General features: G+C 37.2%; 1 protein-coding gene and 1 long non-coding RNA gene across 2 annotated transcripts in view; both read left to right on the top strand.

Annotated features, from left to right (window-relative positions):
• LOC125245430 overlaps nucleotides 1-21,042 on the top strand; it is a 1,350,402-nt gene that overhangs the window by 707,529 nt on the left and 621,831 nt on the right.
• Nucleotides 10,662-14,326, top strand: LOC125246095. The gene is made up of 3 exons (XR_007179723.1): nucleotides 10,662-10,858; nucleotides 11,085-11,411; nucleotides 13,723-14,326. It is a non-coding gene; the product is annotated as an uncharacterized LOC125246095 (long non-coding RNA).

Raw genomic sequence — 21,042 nt, forward strand, 5'->3', positions numbered from 1 at the left:
ATTAATTTCATAAAATTTTCTCCAAAACCAAAAGTCTTTAAAGGTGCTAAAGAGGATGTTTTGTTTTATACATTTTTGCAATATTACTTGAAACTGTCTTTACTAACTGATAAAAGACTATTTATTAGGTGCACTGAAAGGAATAATATTAATATACATCATCTGTGCACGAGGTAGGGCCTTAAAAACATCAGCCAATCTTTTACGCGATCATCGCGTAAACGATTGGCCCTCTGGCTTGTCAATCACTGCCATGACGTTCCTTGTGCGAGACGTGTGCGGCTGCGCTCTCCAGTAACTTTCCACACTCTACAGGCGCCGCATGCAATGTTTTTGTCAGGAGACAGGAGTAACAACTGCAGATTATGAGTTACCTGCGGTGAGTCCGACATAATGAATCCACTAACACGACACAGTGAATGCCGGTGGTAAACACTCGTGTTCCAATACTCGTGCACGAGTTTTAGGAGGCGTTCCCTCGAAATGAGCTGTGAAGGAGGGGGGTTGTTCTTACGCATGCGCTCATTTCAGAAACTCACTAACAGTCTTTGGTTTCTCAGTCGACGAAAAGATTCTCTTTAGCACCTTTAATACATCAAATAAAAAAATCATGTTCCACCCTGTCAAACGCTTTCTCAAAATCTAATCTGATTATAAACCCATTTTCATTCTTTTCATGCATGTATCTTATCATATGTTTATACTAATTGTTGTATCTGCTATGTCTCTTCCTTTCACTCTGTACACTTGATTAGTTTTAATTATACTCGGTATCACTTCCTTCAATCTGTTTGCTAAAATTTTAGATAAAATCTTCAAGTCAGTATTCAACATTGTGATTGGTCTATAGTTTTTTAAATCAGTCTTCTCTTCTTTTCTCTTGTATAACAACTTCATTAAACCCATTCCCATTCTTGTATTCAATTCTCCTTTCTTAAAAACATCTACATACACTTCCTTAAATACCAGTTAAACTTTCTTTAAAACCCAACCCATCTATACACTGTAAAAAAATCCCAGTAAAATCCCAGTAAAATTTACGGTAAAAAACCAGCAGCTGTGGTTGCCAGAACTTTACCGTAAAAAATACAGTAGCAACGTAAAAAAAAATCTGTTTACGGTAAAATAACGTATTTCATTAACTGATATAATGTTAATTTACCAACCTAATGAAGTACTAATATCTGTTTTGTACCTTTATAATACACTGACAGTCACCAAACACAGTGGTGATAAGAGTCACATGATGAATCAGAGTTCATCACAAGCAGCTTTTCCACAAGCTGAGGAGAACAATACTAATATATAGAAGGTGCACACAGTGTCATTCTCATTCACATTCATTCATTCACTCACACACTCACTCACTCACTCACTCACTCACACACACTCACTCACTCACTCACTCACTCACTCACACACACACACACACACACACACACACACACACACACACACACACACACACACACACACACACACACACACACACACACACACACACACACCATCATGGTAACATGCATGAAATTTTAAAAATGCAATAAACATTATTTTAACAACATTAGATGGAATTGTGGGAATGTCAATTTACGTTTTTTCACTGTAAATTTTACAATGAATTGTTATTTTTCACTTCCAAAAACTGAATATAACGGTATTTTACCGTAAAATTACATTAAATGTACCGTTAGATCTATTACAGTTATTCACCGTATATAGTACGGAAACTTTCTGTAAACCAGTTGACAGTTTTTCACTGCAGCATTTTTACAGTCTTTTACTGTTAAAATCACGGTCATTTTTTACAGTGTACCTGGACTTTTCTTTTTTAGTTCAGTTCACTTATTGCTCTTTTTATCTCTTCTTCTCTTAGCTCTTCATCACATTCTTTTTTGTCTACTTCTCCTACTGTTGTTTTTATTTGTTTCAATAACTCCTGTTTTTCTTCCTCTTTCACCCCCTCTGTACTAAACAAATTCTCATAGTATTCTTTTATTTCATTTAAAATTTCCTCATTTGTTTCCACAACTACTCCATTTCTCCCTCTTATTTTTAAAATTATTTCTGCTTTCCCTCTTATTTTTTCTAAATCAAAGAAAAATTTTATACATTTTCACCCTCTACCATATATTTTGCTTTACTTCTTAGTCTTGCACCTTCATATTTTTCCTCTTCAATTTCTTTCAAAATTCCCTCTAATTCTTTTATTTTTTGTATATCATTCCCGTTCTCATTTATTTCCTTTTTCAATTCCTCCATTGTATTTTACATTTAAATTTCTCCATATTGTCTTTTCTTTCCAATCAGGAAACAGTCTTGGCCATACTGCCTCTGATGTGCAGGCACTTTGATTTCCTTTTTCATCATTATTTTGTATACTGTTTTCACATTTATCTCCCACAAAAACTTTTTTCTCCCATTTTAAATAATATACATTTCAGGCATTCCCCAATCTCCCACTTTAGTAGTTTCTCTTTCAATCCTTTCTACCCACCTTTCCGGCAGGCTTTTTTTTTTTATGTTTTCACATTCACAGTGCACTTTTTCTTTCTCAATTTCATCATCCCACCCCACCACACAGTCATATATTGTCCTATTTGGTAAAAAACCCTTCACATATTCATACGTCAAGTACTTTACTTTCCTTACACCCGCTCTCATGAACAGTCTGTTGTATAGCATTTTCCCTCCCCTCTTTATTCTAGGGTTCAGGAAAATTGGCTGATTGTGAATTTGGTTTATATTTTCACATTCATAGTTTACATTCACCACAAATTCGGCCCATCCAGTAAACACTTCTTCGTAAAACAAAGGCAGCTTTTCAGTCATTGGCTTTTTTAGTACCATGAACTCTCCTTCTTCACCACAACCTCCACCTTCTTTTAAATATTTTCTCATATACCCCTTCCATCCATATTCTGCCTTGCCACATAAATACTTTTTCATTGTTTTAACTCGTATTGCCTTCCTTTTAACATCTAAATCTGTCAACCTCAAACCCCCCTCACTATAATCTGCTATTAATCTGCAGAAATTTTCATTCCTTTCCCTCCCCACACAAAAGTATTTACAGTCTCTTTGATTCCATTTAACACCCAGTCTGGCAGATCAGTTACTCCCTCTCCCTTATGCTCTCTATATCCCTGACTATAAAAGTCGTGTCACTGCATATTGGTGTATCACACTCACTAGCTCATTTGGCATTTGAATACCTTTTATTTCCTTATCTTTTTTGATGAGTATCGCCAGCAGTTATTGAATAAAATACTGCTGACAGTGGGCATTCTTGTCTAACTGACCTCTCCAAACGAAAAGGGTCAGTTAATACCCCATTCACTTTTACACAGCTTTTAGCATTCCCATATATTAATTTTATCCACTTTTGCATCCTATCCCCAAACCCAAATCTCCCCATTGTCTGTTCTATAGAACTACACTCTAAAAAATGTTGGGTTATTTTTTCTACCCAACCGCTGGGTTAAGCATGTTGGGTCATTTTATTGGGTTATTTTCTCAGTGTTGGGTAGTTTTTTGTGTAACCCAGCCGCTGGGTTACCAGTTGGGTCAATTTTAGTGACAGTTGACACAGTGAACCCCTCCCCCTCCTCGACGCCTCAACTCTACCTTTGCAGGCATTTTGAATCACCTCAGCAGTCAAGAGCCATCGTTTTTCAGCGAGGACAGCTGTTATTCTGAGAAAAAAAGGGTATGTTTGTGTGTTTTTTTTAATCTATACAACTATAAAACAACAGAATATGCGAAATAAGCCGGTTCACTTGACATTAACAGTTTTAAAAAGTAACTCCTTGCTCCGTAAGCTTTGTACGCTAGTCTGTTATGTTACAGCTTTATCATGCATTTTGAATAAATCGAACGTCTCCTTTGGTAAACATTTCCACTGAAATATGTTACTTACAGTATATGAGATATTTAGTTGGTTTAAGGCAAATATGGAGATACATGACGCGAGTGTCGCATCATAAAGCAAACATTTAAGGTTAAAGGTGCTAAAGAGGATGTTTTGTTTTATACATTTTTGCAATATTACTTGAAACTGTCTTTACTAACTGATAAAAGACTATTTATTAGGTGCACTGAAAGGAATAATATTAATATACATCATCTGTGCACGAGATAGGGCCTTAAAAACATCATCCAATCGTTTGTGTGATCATCGCGTAAATGATTGGCCCTCTGGCTTGTCAATCTCTGCCATGACGTTCCTTGTGAGAGACGAGCACGGCTGCACGCTCCAGTAACTTTCCACACTCCACAGGCGCCGCATGCAATGTTTTTGTCCGGAGACAGGAGTAACAACTGCAGATTATGAGTTACCTGCGGTGAGTCCGACATAATGAATCCACTAACACGACACAGCGAATGCCGGTGGTAAACACTCGTGTTCCAATACTCGTGCACGAGTTTTGGGAGGTGTTCCCACAAAAGGAGGGGGGGTTGTTCTTACGCATGCGCTCATTTTAAAAACTCAGTAACAGTTTTTGGTTTCTCAGTCGACGAAAAGATCCTCTTTAGCACCTTTAAGTTATAACGTTATATGCGACGCGTTTGTTTTATGACACGACACTCGATCGCCTCATGTGTCCATAAACTATCGACCTTTGTTCAAAATTAGTAACTAAAGTACATCATGAGTCCATCTTCCAAACCGTGTTTTTGTCCTGTCCTAAAACACTAGGGTGAGTACAATAAGTGTTTATATTCTGACTAACGTTACTTTACACCTGTTGGACTGGGAAGTAGCTTATATACTTACAGCACTGGTCATATCCACAAATAGAGAGAAGTAACGTTTGCAGTCGTGACTTGTTTAATGTCTTAAGACGCTGAGACGTGACTTTATATAAGCATATGAGTGAGTTAAAGGGCATATTGCAGGTTAGAGCTTCAGTGATTCAACGTATAGAAAAATAATGTATTAAATAGATTTTCTTGAAAAAACACGTATAAATACGCTACATAGGCTTCTGGAGTCATTTTTTGTGAGAGAATTTTACTTCCGCATCTGAAAAATGCCAAATCGGAAGTGACGTAACTCAAGGGAGCGCGATCAATATAAACAATAGGAAACAATGGATTGCAATGACAGTTCGGACGCTGAGGAAATTGTAAATGTTTATTCATACTCGTATCACAAACCACAGCCATACAATTAGCCTGCTATGTGGTCAAGAGAGCAGGGACAGGCCAGGATTAGACAAAACAATGGTCAAAAGAGACAAATTGAGCTGTTGTGTGAGGAGAAGCAGTGGAGAACAGGGCAGCGACCGATGTCAGCTTAGCTAACGATATGTGCTCAGATCACAATATTGTACAGATTATTATCATGAATCAGGCAATAGCAAAGCTATTGGTCATCTAGGAGTAAAGTTATTGATTACTAATAACAGAATCTAATAAACCTTGATCAGGCCTATGTCACACGCGTTAATATCCGTCCACACTAAAGTTACATGATATAGCGGTTTCTCATCACGACTGATTTGGTAGTTAGCAAATGAAATAATAAAATAATAATAATGAAGTTTTACGGTGTACAATTCACGTGTTCATCAAGCTGCATCTCTGATGGATCCGTGATCATGTCTCCCGCCGGCGGCCGAACGTAGTAGTTTATGTGTTTCATGTAATGTTATCCTTTATTCATTAACTCATGTTATGAGTTTATTCCGTGCCCATTCACTGATAGTGTGAGGATGTATATGACGCCATGATTATGTAGTTGTGTGAACTTGAATGTATACGTTTACAGTATATACATGGCATGAATGAAATTGGAGTATTTACATTACCAGCACATAATTCAAAACTGTTTTGTGTAAGTGTGAGACTGTATGCATGTGTACATAATTTGTATTCATCAGTGTTGAAATTGATTCAAGTAAAAACGATGAAGAAGCATTGTATGTGTAAGTTTATTCATTTAATATCATTATTTACAGTAGTATTACAATGTTGAACTCCATCATATCGCCAGGATGATAATCCTCCAGTCTATAATGAACGCGTTTTTTGAAGCAGATGCAGAAGTGAAGTCCGTCTCTTCACCTGCACAAAACACACCGGCACGGAAGATAGCAGCGTCCTTCTTCTTGTTAGTAAACCTCTGGACTCTATGTCCTGACAGGCTGGAGTTTGTGCAACCTCCACAAACACAATAATTTACCATGACGATGATAAATAGAATACAAAAACTACAGAAAACACACTAATTCATGACCGCTGTCACTGAATACCAGCCTACTCTGCACTGAGTCAACACAGAGCTCGGCGATCGACTCCCTTAAGTGACGTAAAATGACGCAACGCTAAAAAAAAAGCGTTTTTTACAGAGACCGTCACTTTATCTACTAAATTCATGCCCTAATGTCCTGCAAAACATTTTTAAACCCTGCAGTACCTTTTTATATGGTATTTTTGTACAAGGTTATATATTCATCTCGAAAAAAATGTTTAACCTGCAATATGCACTTTAATGTGCGACACATCTGCAATCTTAGAGGGTGCACTTAAGTTCAGTGCAAATCTAAAACCATAGTCATATAGTTCTATACCATACCACAAAAAATGTTATGTTTTATTAATTAACTGCATAAAGACACTGAATATGTCTGTTGAATAATCCATTTTTCTCTTTGTAAAGTAATTAAATATTTGCAGAAACAAATGAAATCTGTTCAAAATATAGTTTGTCAGACAATAATAATAATAAAAATGTTTTCCTCTTGAATATTAAATGTCCCTGTTTAGTGAAAGAGATGATTATACAGCAATAATCTATCCAGTATTTCTTAATGCATGTTTTTGACCTTTGATCATTAAAAACATGATCAAAACAAACGTGTTTTAATGAGAAAAGTTAAAATAAGTGAGCAAATGAAAAAAATCTGTATCAGACAAAACATTCGTATTGGTGTTTCCCTAGTGTAGGGGTTTTCTTTTTGATATACAGACCATTGTGTCTAATTTTAAATGTTTTTAAATGTGATGCCTACTTAAAATTCACAGACTCTGCCTCTTCTTTGCTCATACTCCCACTGACAGGGTGCAGAATAATGGATAATTTTGTACAGGAGAAGCTGAAAGAATGGAACTTGGAAGTCCTGATACCAAGCTTTAAAGGTAAAATTAAAATGCACCTCTCGATATGTTCATTATAACCTAGTGTGTTCTGAGTAAGTTTTCTTACGTTCTTCTCTTCTTGTCTTTTTTCTTCTCTTTCTCTTTACAGATGAACAAATTGATGAAGAAAATCTCCTGCAGCTTGATGAAAAATCACTAGAAGCTATGATACCAAAAATAGGCCTGCGATTGAAATTTTAAAAGCACCTGAGAAAGCTGCTTGTGAGTGAAGAAATGCACATTTAAGATGGGATATATCTGCTTTAAGTGCAAAAAGACTGTTGGGGCCAATGTTCGTTTTTTGTTTTAGCATCTAAGAAGAATGCATAATGTATATAGTTCATCAAGTTATTTTGAGTGTGGCCAAGCCAGGTGTCATAAGACATTTAATTACAGCAGATCATTTAAGAGGCATCTGCTTCAGCACCGTGTAGAGTCTGAGGCAGAAGTATCCAGCCAGTCAACACACTTGCCTCAGACAATGACATTGAGGTCTGACAGCAGACCTCTGGCTTCTCAGAGTGAGCCTTTTGAGGAGGAAGATAATGCTGCTGATGACATGGAATGGGGTGAGTTAAAGCAGAACACTATCACAGATCGAGTGGCCTTGTTTTTATCAAAATTGAGGGCAAAATCATGTATGACCCTATCTACTGTCAACTTTGTAGTTCAGCAAACATCTAGTTTGGTCTTTGATATTGTTGGTGCTTTACAAAGACAGACAATGTCATTCTTACAAAGGATTGGCCAAAGTGAGACTCCTGAAGGTCAACAGCTGAATCAGCAATTTGCAAATGCAGCCAAACCTTTTCAATGCCTGGATACTGAACATAAGCACATGAAATACTTTGTTCAAGCTGGGTACCTAGTTCAGCCAGTGGAGGAGCCTCTCCCTGGTGTCTCATACACCCAGCAGAGGGACTCGCAGACAGGGACTGTAAAACAGGTGGCAGTGCAGGATACTTTTCAAAGGATTCCTTTACGTTCACTACTGAAACTCATTCTTGAGAGTCCAGGGACAATGGAGAAGATAATGGAGTGGAAAAGAAAGCTAAGTGACTCAAACAATCTGGATGACACCACCGTGTTCAAAACAAGTTCTGTTTTCCTCACTGAACCCTCTGTTCCTCTTCTGTTGTATAATGATGACTGAAATGGTTAATCCACTAGACTCTAAGACCTCAATCCACAAATTGGGATTCATCTATTTCACTCTTAAATGTCTTCCCTCAGAGTGGCTTTCAAGTCTTGATTCTCACTTTCTTTTGGCAGTGTATAAGGCAGATGATGCCAAAACGTATGGTATAGATGCTGTCCTGAAGTCAGTTGTTGATGATATCAATGATTTGGAAACAAATGGTGTGGAAGTAGACACAGCTCACTTCAAAGGCACATTGAAGGTTTGGGTTGCCCAAATTTGTGGGGATAATTTGGGGCTAAATGCAATCCTTGGCTATACAGAGAGCTTCTCTGGAAATAGTGTTTGTCGCTGGTGCCATGTGAAGAAACTTGTCATGAGAACACAAACAATGGAAGATCCGTCACTGCTTAGGGTTAAGGATGGCCATCTTTCAGATCTGGTGCAAAGTAATCCAACAGAAACTGGCCTAAAAAGACAGAGCATTTTGAACAACTTGAAATACTTCCATGTGACAGAAAATGTAGCACCAGATATTATGCATGATATCCTTGAAGGAGTAGGTGCATATGAAGTTAAATTGGTATTAGGCTCTCTCATCTCTCAGAAGGTAATAACCTTAGACCAGGTTAATTACCGAATTACAAGCTACGATTATGGCTTCTGTGATTCTTCCAACAAGCCATCCACAATCCGACCTCAAGAAATAAAAATACCAGACAGTTCGATGAAGCAGACAGCAGCACAAATGTGGTGCTTGTTAAGGCTTCTTCCTTTGATGATAGGAGATCTAATTCCAGAGGGAAACAAATACTGGGAGCTCTTGCTGCTTTTGTTGACCTGTATGGAATATAATTTTTATATTTTTTATTTATAATACATCCTTAACAGAAAATGCTGTGTTATTTCTCAGACATCTTCTTCATGAGCATCACAGCCTTTTCCTGGAACTCTTCCCTGATAGACATCTAAAACCAAAACATCATTTCATGCTGCATTACCCAGGTGCCATAAGGAGACTGGGCCCTCTGATGCACTACTGGTCCATGCGCTTTGAGGCCAAGCATGGTTTTTTTAAAAGGCTTGCCCATGTCACATGTAACTTCAGAAACATTTGCAAAACAATGGCCTTCAGGCATCAAATGTTTTTATGTTACATTCTTTTGTCTGATCACCTATTTACACATCACAAAGAACTTGGTCCTGGTTGCACTACTCCACTTGCTTCCATTGAGGAATTTGATCAAGTCTGCCACAGATTTGAACATACTCCATCGTTGACTGAAGTGTACATACCCTCTTGGGTGAAGTGGAAAGGGACAGAATACCGTCCAGGAATGACCCTCCTTGTGTCTCATTCTCCAGATGGTGAACCTCAGTTTGGAACAATTCAGAAGATTGTGGTTTTTGAGTCGGTCATCAAGTTCATTGTTAGGAAATGGGACACAGTAGGATTTGAAAGACACTATTTTGCATGCTGCGTAATTCCCAGTACTGTCATTGACTCTATTGATGTTGACTCCATTGATGATTACCATCCTCTCCATGTAGTGAGGTCATACAAGGAAGGAGACAGATCCTCAACTGGATGGAACTGAAATAAATACTTTGAATGTTGCGATCCTATCAGATTTATGATAGCAACCTGATTCGTAACAAAGCACTGTTCGACAGAGGAGAACTGGCCCCCCCGACTAAGCCTGGTTTCTCCCAAGGTTTTTTTTTTCTCCATTTTAACAAATATTTGCCACTGGTTTGCCACCTGATGTCACCTGTTGGAGTTTGGGTGCTTGCCGTTGTCGCCTTTGGCTTGCTTAGTTGGGGACACTTGACATTTGACTTGACATTTGATATTCAACAGTATTCTTGACATTTATTCAACAGTGCTTTGATCTGCCTGCATTGACACTATTCTTGAAGAGCTGCTGTGCAGCAAAAATTATGTACCAGTTATCAATGTAAAGCTGCTTTGATACAATCTGCATTGTAAAAAGCGCTATATAAATAAAGGTGACTTGACTTGAGACAGCAAAAATATGTGTCCATGCGCTACCGGCTGTTTTAAATGTCCCCTTTTTCAACTTGAAATTCCAAGGACAATTTTTTTTTTTGGACCGTTTACACACCTGTACAGACTTTTTGGAGATGCAAGCTATTTTTTCCTGAGAGGGCTATCTTTAATTCACCGTATTTGTGTTTTACAATGTTTTGCGTAATTATGTGTAGAATATATTATAACACTACACTATATTAGCTAACTTAAGCTAGCATCCAAGCACTGTTGTGTGTAGAATAAACGTTGATATGAAAAATGCATGTCATTTGTTACAAGAAATGAAACCATGTCCATGTAGGTAACCCTTTTTCCATGTACTTTTATAGGAGCCAAGTATTTCACCTGACAGAGCAGTACAACTTGCAGAATGGCTTAAAAATAATATGTGGCCAGCTAACCAAGTTGCAGATTACATGAAAGAAACAGCCATCCACAGGGCTCAGTGGATAAGAGCTAACGGGACAAAATCTATCGAGGAAATAACTTGTGAATTCCCTCGACTCCTTGATACTCCAGGCATGGTAGGTCCAAATCTGTGCATCTTATTCCAGAAAGTCAGAATTCCTTTTGATGGCCATCAGGATGGGCGATGTGGCAAAAAAACGAACATGTGTCTTGTAGGAATATATTTTTAAATAGGGAAATTAGTTTGCCTGTACTGCTCTGGAACTCTGGAAGGCTGAAGACAGAGCATTGCCTTTTAATTTTTTTAAATAAGTTAATGCACTGTTGATTTCTCATTTTCAGATTTCACAAGACTTCTCTGTATTATTCCCCGAACACGCAGAGAGACTTTTCCAAACTTGGAAAATGAGTTTCAAAGACAAAATCCTTCTCCACAATTTAGACAATTTGTCTCCAGGTATAGTTGTGAATGCAAGAACTTATAGCTATTCCTTAGAATAATGATGACAAAATAATTGATACAAAATATTAATCTGCACAGAAGTCCAAAGTGACGTTGCACTCAGGCTGCTTCCTGTAATACTGCCCACCCCTGTCTACAAAAAAGGGATGAAAATGTTCAAACCAAGCTTGGAAGAAAATATCAAGTCTTTCATTGAATTCAAGCATGTACAGTTAGTAATTTTGTATTGCACACATCACGTGCAAACCATACTAAGAGCAAATTAAAAGGGCTAAACCTATCAAGTGTTTATAAAGTCACTGTCATCTCAGTATTAAATTATTTATTTGTCATTGCTTAGAATCAGAAAAGAACTCCAAAAGCTATATACAGTGGCAAGTGGCAAGTATTTGAACTAGAGGTCGACCGATATTGGATTTTGCCGATACCGATGGCTCCGCATCACAGAAATCATAATGCATTAACCTTAAATTATAAATGGGTGTAGGGCCTCGCTCGACAGAACTTACCAATGACTTTATCAATGAACAACTGATCGAACAAAGCTTCATTTGACAAAGGATTCATTCGTTGACCCCAGAATCCCCAGGGGCACTGGATAGCTCCTAATTTCAGCTAGCCAGCATTAAGAGAAGTGGTAACGTGACTTAAGAACAGAGAATATCTGTTCTGAGGCCTTCCTGATCACATTAAATTTATAGACGCTCACAAAACCCTTTTGTATCAAACGAACAGAACAGGAAATACTAATTAAACGGACCTGAAAAGAACAACGATCCATACAGCCATCCTCCTGATTAGGAGTCCGTTTTGACCCGGTCACTCGAGACTCCGGTCAAAGTTTAAACTCTATGCTTAAGGACTCAATCTTGAATCTCAAAAGGGACAATCATTTAAAGTATTAACTATATCCAGAATAACACTTGCTATGATGTGATTACTAACATGTTGGAGTCAATGCAGTATATGTTTGTATTCCTGTATGCATTTTCTTTCTCTTGTAATCATTGTTTTGATTAGGTCAGTCTAGTAATATGTGTGTAAGAAGTGTGTCATGTTTGAGTTCTAAATGCAGAATTTATAATTCTCTGTAATTCTGTGTGAATGAAACATTGAAATTCAGTATCAGGAAAATATTAAGAAACGTTATAAAGTTGTTAATAAAACAGGAGAATGTTCCACAGATATCACGCGATGTGATCAATAGACAATAGACGAGGCGTGTCTAATCTCCGTAGCAACGTCTCATTGGAGGATCGCTCCTTTAAAACTATGCTGTCCAAACAAGCTAGTGCTGGAAGTCAGAAATCGGTCAGAAATCAAGGCTCGAAGTCGGTCGTCGAAGTCGGAGTTGAAACCCAGTAGCCGAAGCACCGCTACTTTGACCACGGCGGAAAAGTCACATGGGTCATTGAGAACTGATCCTTACCGGGGCTGATGTTCCATCTAACAGTCGCCGACTTCAACCACGAGCCGTGCAGCTGACCATTCAACAGCCGTCACATCCAGACTCCAAAACACCCTGTGAAACATCTGACCAAAGTCTCCAAAGAAGAAAACTGCTCAGAACAGCGCAACAACTTTAAAGCTTCCGCGCAACCCACGAAGGACTTTCCCGAGAAGACGTCACCTGAAAGACAGCCAATCCAGAACGGGACTCCGCTGCACGCGAGTCGCAGAACAACCCGATTACCTCAGCTGTCAGAGCAAACGCAGGTACAAGCAAACTTCTCTCTCTTGCTGGAAACTGGTGAAACTCCTTTAAACCTAAAGAATCAAGCCTAAGGTTCCCTACATGGGACATAGCTGTATCTGCACGAGATGATGATGTTCTGAATAGGTAAACATGTTCGATGCATTTCCTTGTTTTGCAGCCGCTTTCCGACCACAGTTTTTGCAAACTGTGTCTACCTTCAAGGACAAATAAGCATTCGTCTTTTCTATATAAAAAGTATTCCCATACTAGTGCCAATTTTAACTCATATTTTGACGTGGGATAGAGATTAGAGATTACGGCCTCTGTCTCTGATGTTGTCTCCCCTGTACGTTGTTGCCTAGGCGCAGGTGAGATTCTGTGTCTGTTATTTTCTCTCAATACCGTAGATAAGCAAATGTACACGGTATGATAATCGTACATGTTTATATTGCGGTATATCGTCATATATATATATATATATATATATATATATATATATATATATATATATATATATATATATATATATATATATGCACTAACTAGATGTCTAGCATTTAATACTGAACAGGACTCTATAGCCTAGAAGCCTCAGAAGGACTGGACTTGGACAGACTCAGCCTTACTAGGAATCAACCTTCCATTTGAGAAGCACCATATAAAGACTGAATGACTAATTATGCAAATTACTGTAGAATGTAATTTGAGTCAACTGCACGATATATAAAATATTAATGATTGATTTTGTTTAATAATGCAGCATTTTGATATAGTGAAGTATAGTGAGTTGTATGTTTTTAACATTCTTCTGTTTTTAACAGGTTGGGACCAACATGGTTGAATATTTGAAGGAGGCAGAGCTCACTAAACCCTTCCCCTTTGTCTTTGGTCTTGGGGATGACAGTCAGTGCCATCAAGCCTTTGTTGTTGTTGGCAAACAGGCACTGCATCAAAACACACTCCTTGGTGCTGTGGACACGTGCTTTAAATTTTTTTATGTTTTAGACATCCATTTCCCGAAGCAGTGTGCACCAGTGTGGGAGTTTTTGCAGACTGTTGTCTACAAACTCCCAGGAACTGAATCTCCTTCTGTAAGACTGCTCCGTGGATATTTGTCATGTTGAGCAGTACTGGAACCATGACAACTAACCCTTTCTAAAATGTTATGTGAGTTTATATTAAGAGGAAAGTTGTCAGACTAATACATATATCTAAAGCATTTTACTTGTATAACTTTGTTCGTGTGCCTCTTTGTTAAACATACTCTCTAAAAAGTTATGAGTTTATATGAAGGGGAAAGTCATCTAACTATATATGAAGCATTGTACTTGTGTCTTATACTTGTGTATATAATGTAAATGTTTAAATCGAAGCTAATTTAATTTATTGATATTTATTTTTTAAAATTTATAAAATGGAAGTTGTATTTATATTTTATATGCTGTTTTATTGTTCATTGAGCATGAAAAAATATGCTTCTTGCTATATGAATTATATACTGTATGCTTTTATGTCTTGCATTTGGATGTTCTTTTTAATTAATAAATCTTTACCTTTTGAGATATTACTGTTGCTTTTAGTAATTCTCTGTGATTATTTTATTATTATTATTATTATTAATAAACCTATTTCAGGTTTGTTTTTAACCAGCAATGTAGTCATTTTAATCAATAATGGAGTTAAATAAAAACAACCCAACCGGCTGGGTTAAAATAACCCAACGCTGGGTCTGTCCATATTTGACCCAGCGTTGGGATGCCAAAATAACCCAAGTTGGGTTGTTTTAACCCAGCATTTTTTTAGAGTGTATGTTCCACCCTGTCAAACGCCTTATTTAAGTCTATGGATAAAATCAATCCCCCTTTCCCATCTTTCCCCATCACTTCTACTACGTCCCTTATTGTGCAGATTGTATCTGTTAGGTCTCTTCCCATTATGCTATAAGCTTGGCTTGGTGATACTATTGTCCCTGCTACCTCTTTTATCCGATTTGCCAGTATTTTTGTCAGTATTTTATAATCTGTATTTAGCAGACTTAACAGTCTATAATTTTCTAAATTCAGTGGGCTTCCTTTATTTTTATTATATAGTATTGTGATTACTCCTAACCCCATTGACTCAGGCATCTCCCCTCTCTCTTCCATTCTCCTGAACACCTTCCCCAATATTGGCGCTAATATATCTTCAAAGGTCTTATAAAACTCATGCGTTATGCCATCTGAGCCTGGACTTTTATTCTTCTTTGTCTGTTTTATCGCTTTTATTTCTTCGATACCTATGTCTTTTTCACATATGTTTTTCTCATCTTCACTTAACCTCACACTCACAGTACTCAACACTTCCTCCACACTCTCCTGTTTTACCCCTTCTTTCTTAAACAACTTCTTATAAAATGTTTCTACTTCTCTTATTATCTCCACATAATCAGTAACCTTCTCACCTTTTCCATTTTCCAGCTCTATTATGTGCTTTTTCCTTTGTTTTTTCTTTTCTAAGTTTAGAAAGAACTTTGTGCTGCTTTCTCCCTTTAACGCATACTGCGCTCTACTCATTATTGCACCCTTACTTTTTTCCTTTTCAAAATCTTCTATTTCTGCTTTTATCTGCTCATAATGCTCTTTATCTTGCTCTGGATTATTCTCTAATTTTTCCGCTTCCCTCTTCAACTCATTTTCCAATTCCTCTACTCCTTCTCATAAAATCTCTTTGTTTTGCATATCTAATACTTCTTTTTTTTAATTTTCCCTTTCATTATTTCCCACCACTCACATACATTTTCATCAAATAACACATTTTGCATTTCATAATTTATACATTTTCTGATATTCTCTTTGTATGCCTCTTCTTTTAGCAATTCTGCATTCAAACACCACATTCCCACACTGCCCTTCTCCTCCCTAATTACACCCATCTTTACCATCATCATAGCATGGTCACTTGTTCCCACAAACTTATATTTCACATTTTTAACATTTTCCTTTTGGTTAAACATAAATCTATGCGACTTTGTTTCAAAACTCCCATCACCAATTGTCTTCTAGAAAACTCTTTTCTGTAAGGATTCTCTTCCCTCCATACATCAACCAAGTCCTCATTTTGCATCCATTCAGTTAAATATTTCCTGGATACATCTAACTTAAGACATTCAGACACTCTTTATATTTCAGAAAAAACATAAAGCTTACAGCACCTGGTATTCCCAGGCGGTCTCCCATCCAAGTACTAACCAGGCCCGACTCTACTTAGCTTCTGAGATCAGATGAGATCGGGCATGCTTTTTTGTTTTTAATTAAGAGATTTCAATCAATAAAATACAATACAATAAATAATACAATAAAAATTACAGCTTTTCTTATACAATCAGCTTTACCTCACATATCTCCTTTACATCACATATCACACATTTACCATACATCACACATCATACATTTACATAATATTTTTATAAATCTCCTTCACTCCCCGGCAGCTTCCACATCAGATCTTTTAAAACACAACAAACTTGTGGAATAAAAACATGATAAAAAGCATCCAACATATTTTCACATTTAAAATACACAAAGTCTTTCCATGTATATTTCTGTTTAAACACAGTCCAAACATCCAACACAATTTTTTCTTTTTTCGCCACAATTCTTCTCTCCCATATTGCACTTTTCATCAGCATTACCCACAGATTTATAAACATTTTGTTTTGACACTTCTTTTCCCAACCAAACATCCCCACTCTGTTCCATTCCATTCCATTTTCATCCCACTCCACTGTCAAATCTTTAACCACATATTTACATTTCCTTAAAAAAATCATCCAATTCCTTAGAATATAAAAAAACATATGTAAAATCCACTCCTCCTTTTCTTGGCACACTTTACACATAGCATTCCGTTCCATCCCAATTTTATTTAAAATAGACTCAGTAAAAACCACTTTATGTCTTATAAAATACTCCAAACATTCCAACTTTGTCTCCACACATTTTCCCCTCATGTTTCTCCATATACACTCTTCTTTTAAATCTTTAAATTTCTCCACCCAGTACTTATTTGAACACGGTGGTGTCATCCAGATTGTTTGAGTCACTTAGCTTTCTTTTCCACTCCATTATCTTCTCCATTGTCCCTGGACTCTCAAGAATGAGTTTCAGTAGTGAACGTAAAGGAATCCTTTGAAAAGTATCCTGCACTGCCACCTGTTTTACAGTCCCTGTCTGCGAGTCCCTCTGCTGGGTGTATGAGACACCAGGGAGAGGCTCCTCCACTGGCTGAACTAGGTACCCAGCTTGAACAAAGTATTTCATGTGCTTATGTTCAGTATCCAGGCATTGAAAAGGTTTGGCTGCATTTGCAAATTGCTGATTCAGCTGTTGACCTTCAGGAGTCTCACTTTGGCCAATCCTTTGTAAGAATGACTTTTGGAACAAAAACATTGCCAAGCATCAACAGTACTAGGTTTGGCCTTATTAATTCTTGCTATTGTACATTCACAGGCCCCTATTCTAAGGAGACTATGTATCCAATACGTTTCCCTAGACATTTGTGGTGTAAACCAGTTCTGAATTATTGTCTTTTTAGCAGCTGTAAAACCAGCAAACAACATTTTTTTTTGTATTAAGATTATACAGAAATCAGAATCATCATTAAGAAGACATAAATTTGGCTTATTGGGGTAATCAATTTGTAATAAAAAGGACAAAACGACATGTACATGTGACCACAGATTATTGACAATAGGACACTCCCAAAACATATGAAGAAAGGTACCTGAAGACACAGTGTTACAGATATAACAGTTGTAATTTGATTGCAGTTTCATTTTGAATCTTTTGTAGGGAGTTATATATGCTCTATGAATAACTTTAAAATGTATAAGACGATGAGCCAAGTTTTTAGAAGTTAAACTGAGGTTAGCCCACACCCTCTCCCAGTCGACAGATAAGTTAAGGTCAGATAGTTCCCGATTCCAAACAGACTTGATAGAAAGAGATTTTATAATACGGTCAATAATTTTACTATATAATAAAGAAACAGATGATCGACCAGAGGATGGTGCAATCCAATCTCGCATAGTATGAGAGGAAATAGGAGAAGCCCAGGGAACTCCATATGCTTTAAGGGCAGAGCGCAATTGAAAAAAGACAAAATATGAGGATGCTGGTAAACAGAACTTAGTTCTTAGTGCCTGAAACGAACAAAGGCCTTGATCATCATATAAATCTCCGCATGTGTTTATGCCTAGGGAAGACCAAGATGGTTGGACAAATGGACGATTTCCGCATAAAAAATTGAGATTATGCCATAATGGTGCACTGTTACAAAGTTTGAAGGGTCCTCCTATCAGACGTTCAACTGTTTTCCAAATTCTAATAGAATTAGCTATAACTGGGCCGAATTTATAATTATCTTTTTTCCCTGTGCCAGCAAATAAAATATCTTGAAGTCTGTTTGGCTTAACCCTGTCCGCTTCAATCATTCTCCATGCAACTTTAGATTGCGGATCAACCCAATTATAAAGGGCCTTAAGTTGAAACGACCAATAATACAATTCAAAATTTGGTACGGCCAGTCCTCCCGCACACAAAGGTTGCTGTAAAGTGGTAAGTTTGATTCTGGGGCGCTTACCATTCCATATAAAACGGGAAAGTATGGAGTTTAACTCCTTAAAGTAGCCTGGAGGAGGAGAGAGTGGTAGCATAGAAAAAAAAAAGTTAAGACGAGGTAACAAATTCATTTTCACTGTAGAGATTTTACCTTGAAGAGAAACTTTAAGATTATTCCATCTTTGAATGTCACTTTTGATCTTAACTATAATACTATTAAAGTTGTCTCTAGTAATCTTATGTATGTTTTTATATATGGTAATACCCAAATAAATGAAAGAGTTCTTAATAGGAATAAACGAGGGAATAGAAGAATTAAATTTAACATTGTTAATTGGCATTAAAGCAGATTTGGTCCAATTTATCTTATATCCAGAAAAAACACTAAAGTGATCAAATTCCTTAATTATCTCAGGAACTGATACATCAAAGTTATCTAAATACAAAATAATATCGTCTGCATACAGTGAAATAATCTGATCTTGAATCTTAATCGATGCTACTTCAGACTTCCTGATGGCTTCTGCTAATGGTTCAAGAGATAGACAAAACAGTAATGGGGAAAGTGGACATCCCTGCCTCGTTCCCCTTTGTAGAAAGAACGGGTGAGAAATAACATTGCCAGTCAAGACTGATGCCGCAGGTGAGTGGTATAGAGTCTTAATCATAGAAATGAAATGTTCACCGAAGCCAAAACATTGCAGAACTGCCCACATATAATTCCACTCTAGCCTATCAAAGGCTTTTTCTGCATCAAGTGAAAAAACCGCACAGGGGCTCTGATGCGAGTCTGCAAAATCAAGTATATGGAAGAGTCGACGCATGTTATCAGATGCGTGGCGCCCTTTTATAAAACCAGTTTGGTCCTCCTTGATCAAACCATGAATGACCTTCTCCATTCGAAAGGCAAGAACTTTAGCGTAAACTTTTAAATCACCGGGGATAAGAGATATCGGTCTATAGCTGGAGCAGTCTAATGGATCTTTCCCTTTTTTAAGAAGTAACGATATCATCGATGTATTTTGATCTCTATGGAATGCACCATGCTCGATCGCAAAATTAAATGAGTTAAGCATAAGTGTCCCTATCAAATCCCAGATTTCTAAATATAATTCAGGGGGAAGACCATCTAGACCCGGTGATTTGCCTTTTTGTAGGCTCTTTAGTGATTTATGGAGCTCCTCCAAACTTAATGGGGCCTCCAAAGATTCTTTGTTAATCTGAGAAATCCGAGGTAAATCTAATTTAGCCAAATACTGTTTACTAACTGATTCCTCAGAATCTGTTTCAGCTTTATATAAGTTTATATAGAAGTCTTTAAATATGTTGTTGATCATCGTAGGGTTTGTAGTGACCTGACCATCTAATGCTTTTATTGCGCTGATATATGCTTTGGACTCACATTCTCTCAGCCTAAGAGCCAGCAAGTGGCTGGGTCTCTCCGATTCAAAATAGTATTTTTGCCTAGTTCTATGCAAGATAAACTCTGCCTTTGATTGTGAAAGTAAATCATATTCTTCATTTAAGGAGGACAACTGTATGGCCCGCTGATCAGTAAAATGTTGTTTTTGTAGGTTTTGCAATGATTGGATTTTGTTTTCTAATTGCGTAATCTGACAAATTTTTGCTTTTGCAAGAGTGGAAGAGAAAGCTATGCAAAATCCACGTATAGCACACTTGGTCGTTTCCCACAATATTTGAGGATCTATATCACCTTCCATATTAATTTCCAGAAATTCCTTTATATGTTCTTTTAGTGAATTGGTAAAAGTCTGATTACTTAATAATGATGTGTTAAAACGCCATCTAGGGGCTTTGGCTTTAATATTGGAAAGATGAATTTTACACAACACAGCAGAATGATCAGACAATAAGATTGGTAATATAGAGATGGAGGAATTAGACGAGATTAGAGATGGACTGAGAAATATGTAATCTATCCTAGAGAAAGTCTTATGTCTATTAGAAAAAAAAGTAAAATCCTTAGAGGTGGTATTCTGAATTCTCCAAAGATCCATTATATTGAGTTCGGTGATAAATTCATTCAACAACTTAGAAGATGGATTGGTTGTTGTCTCAGAATGAGATTTATCCAAAGCAGGATTTACGACAGCATTAAAATCCCCACCGACCACTAAAGGGCTATCAGTCTGTTCAAGCAATGTACTGGATATATTTGTAAAAAAATTACTGTCTGTCTCGTTCGGACCGTAAATAGAGACCAATGTTATCCTATCATTATGTACTTTGCAACGAATAAAAACAAATCTACCCTCATTATCCCTTCCGGTGTGTTCAACTGTTAGCTGCAATTTCCTGTTAACTAAGATAAGCACCCCCTTAGTTTTATTAAGAGCGCAGGAAAAGGCTGCCAATTTATAATGCTTGTTCTGAAAACGTGCCACGTCAGATTGTTTTAAATGCGTCTCTTGTATCAGTGCACAGGAAATCGATTTACGGTGCAAATATTCTAATACGCGGGTACGTTTAATAGCGGAATTTAGGCCATTTACATTCAGTGATAAAATATTTAAAGCCAGCATT

This window comes from Megalobrama amblycephala, linkage group LG1 (assembly GCF_018812025.1).
Source record: "Megalobrama amblycephala isolate DHTTF-2021 linkage group LG1, ASM1881202v1, whole genome shotgun sequence".
In the NCBI taxonomy this organism is placed as follows: domain Eukaryota; kingdom Metazoa; phylum Chordata; class Actinopteri; order Cypriniformes; family Xenocyprididae; genus Megalobrama; species Megalobrama amblycephala.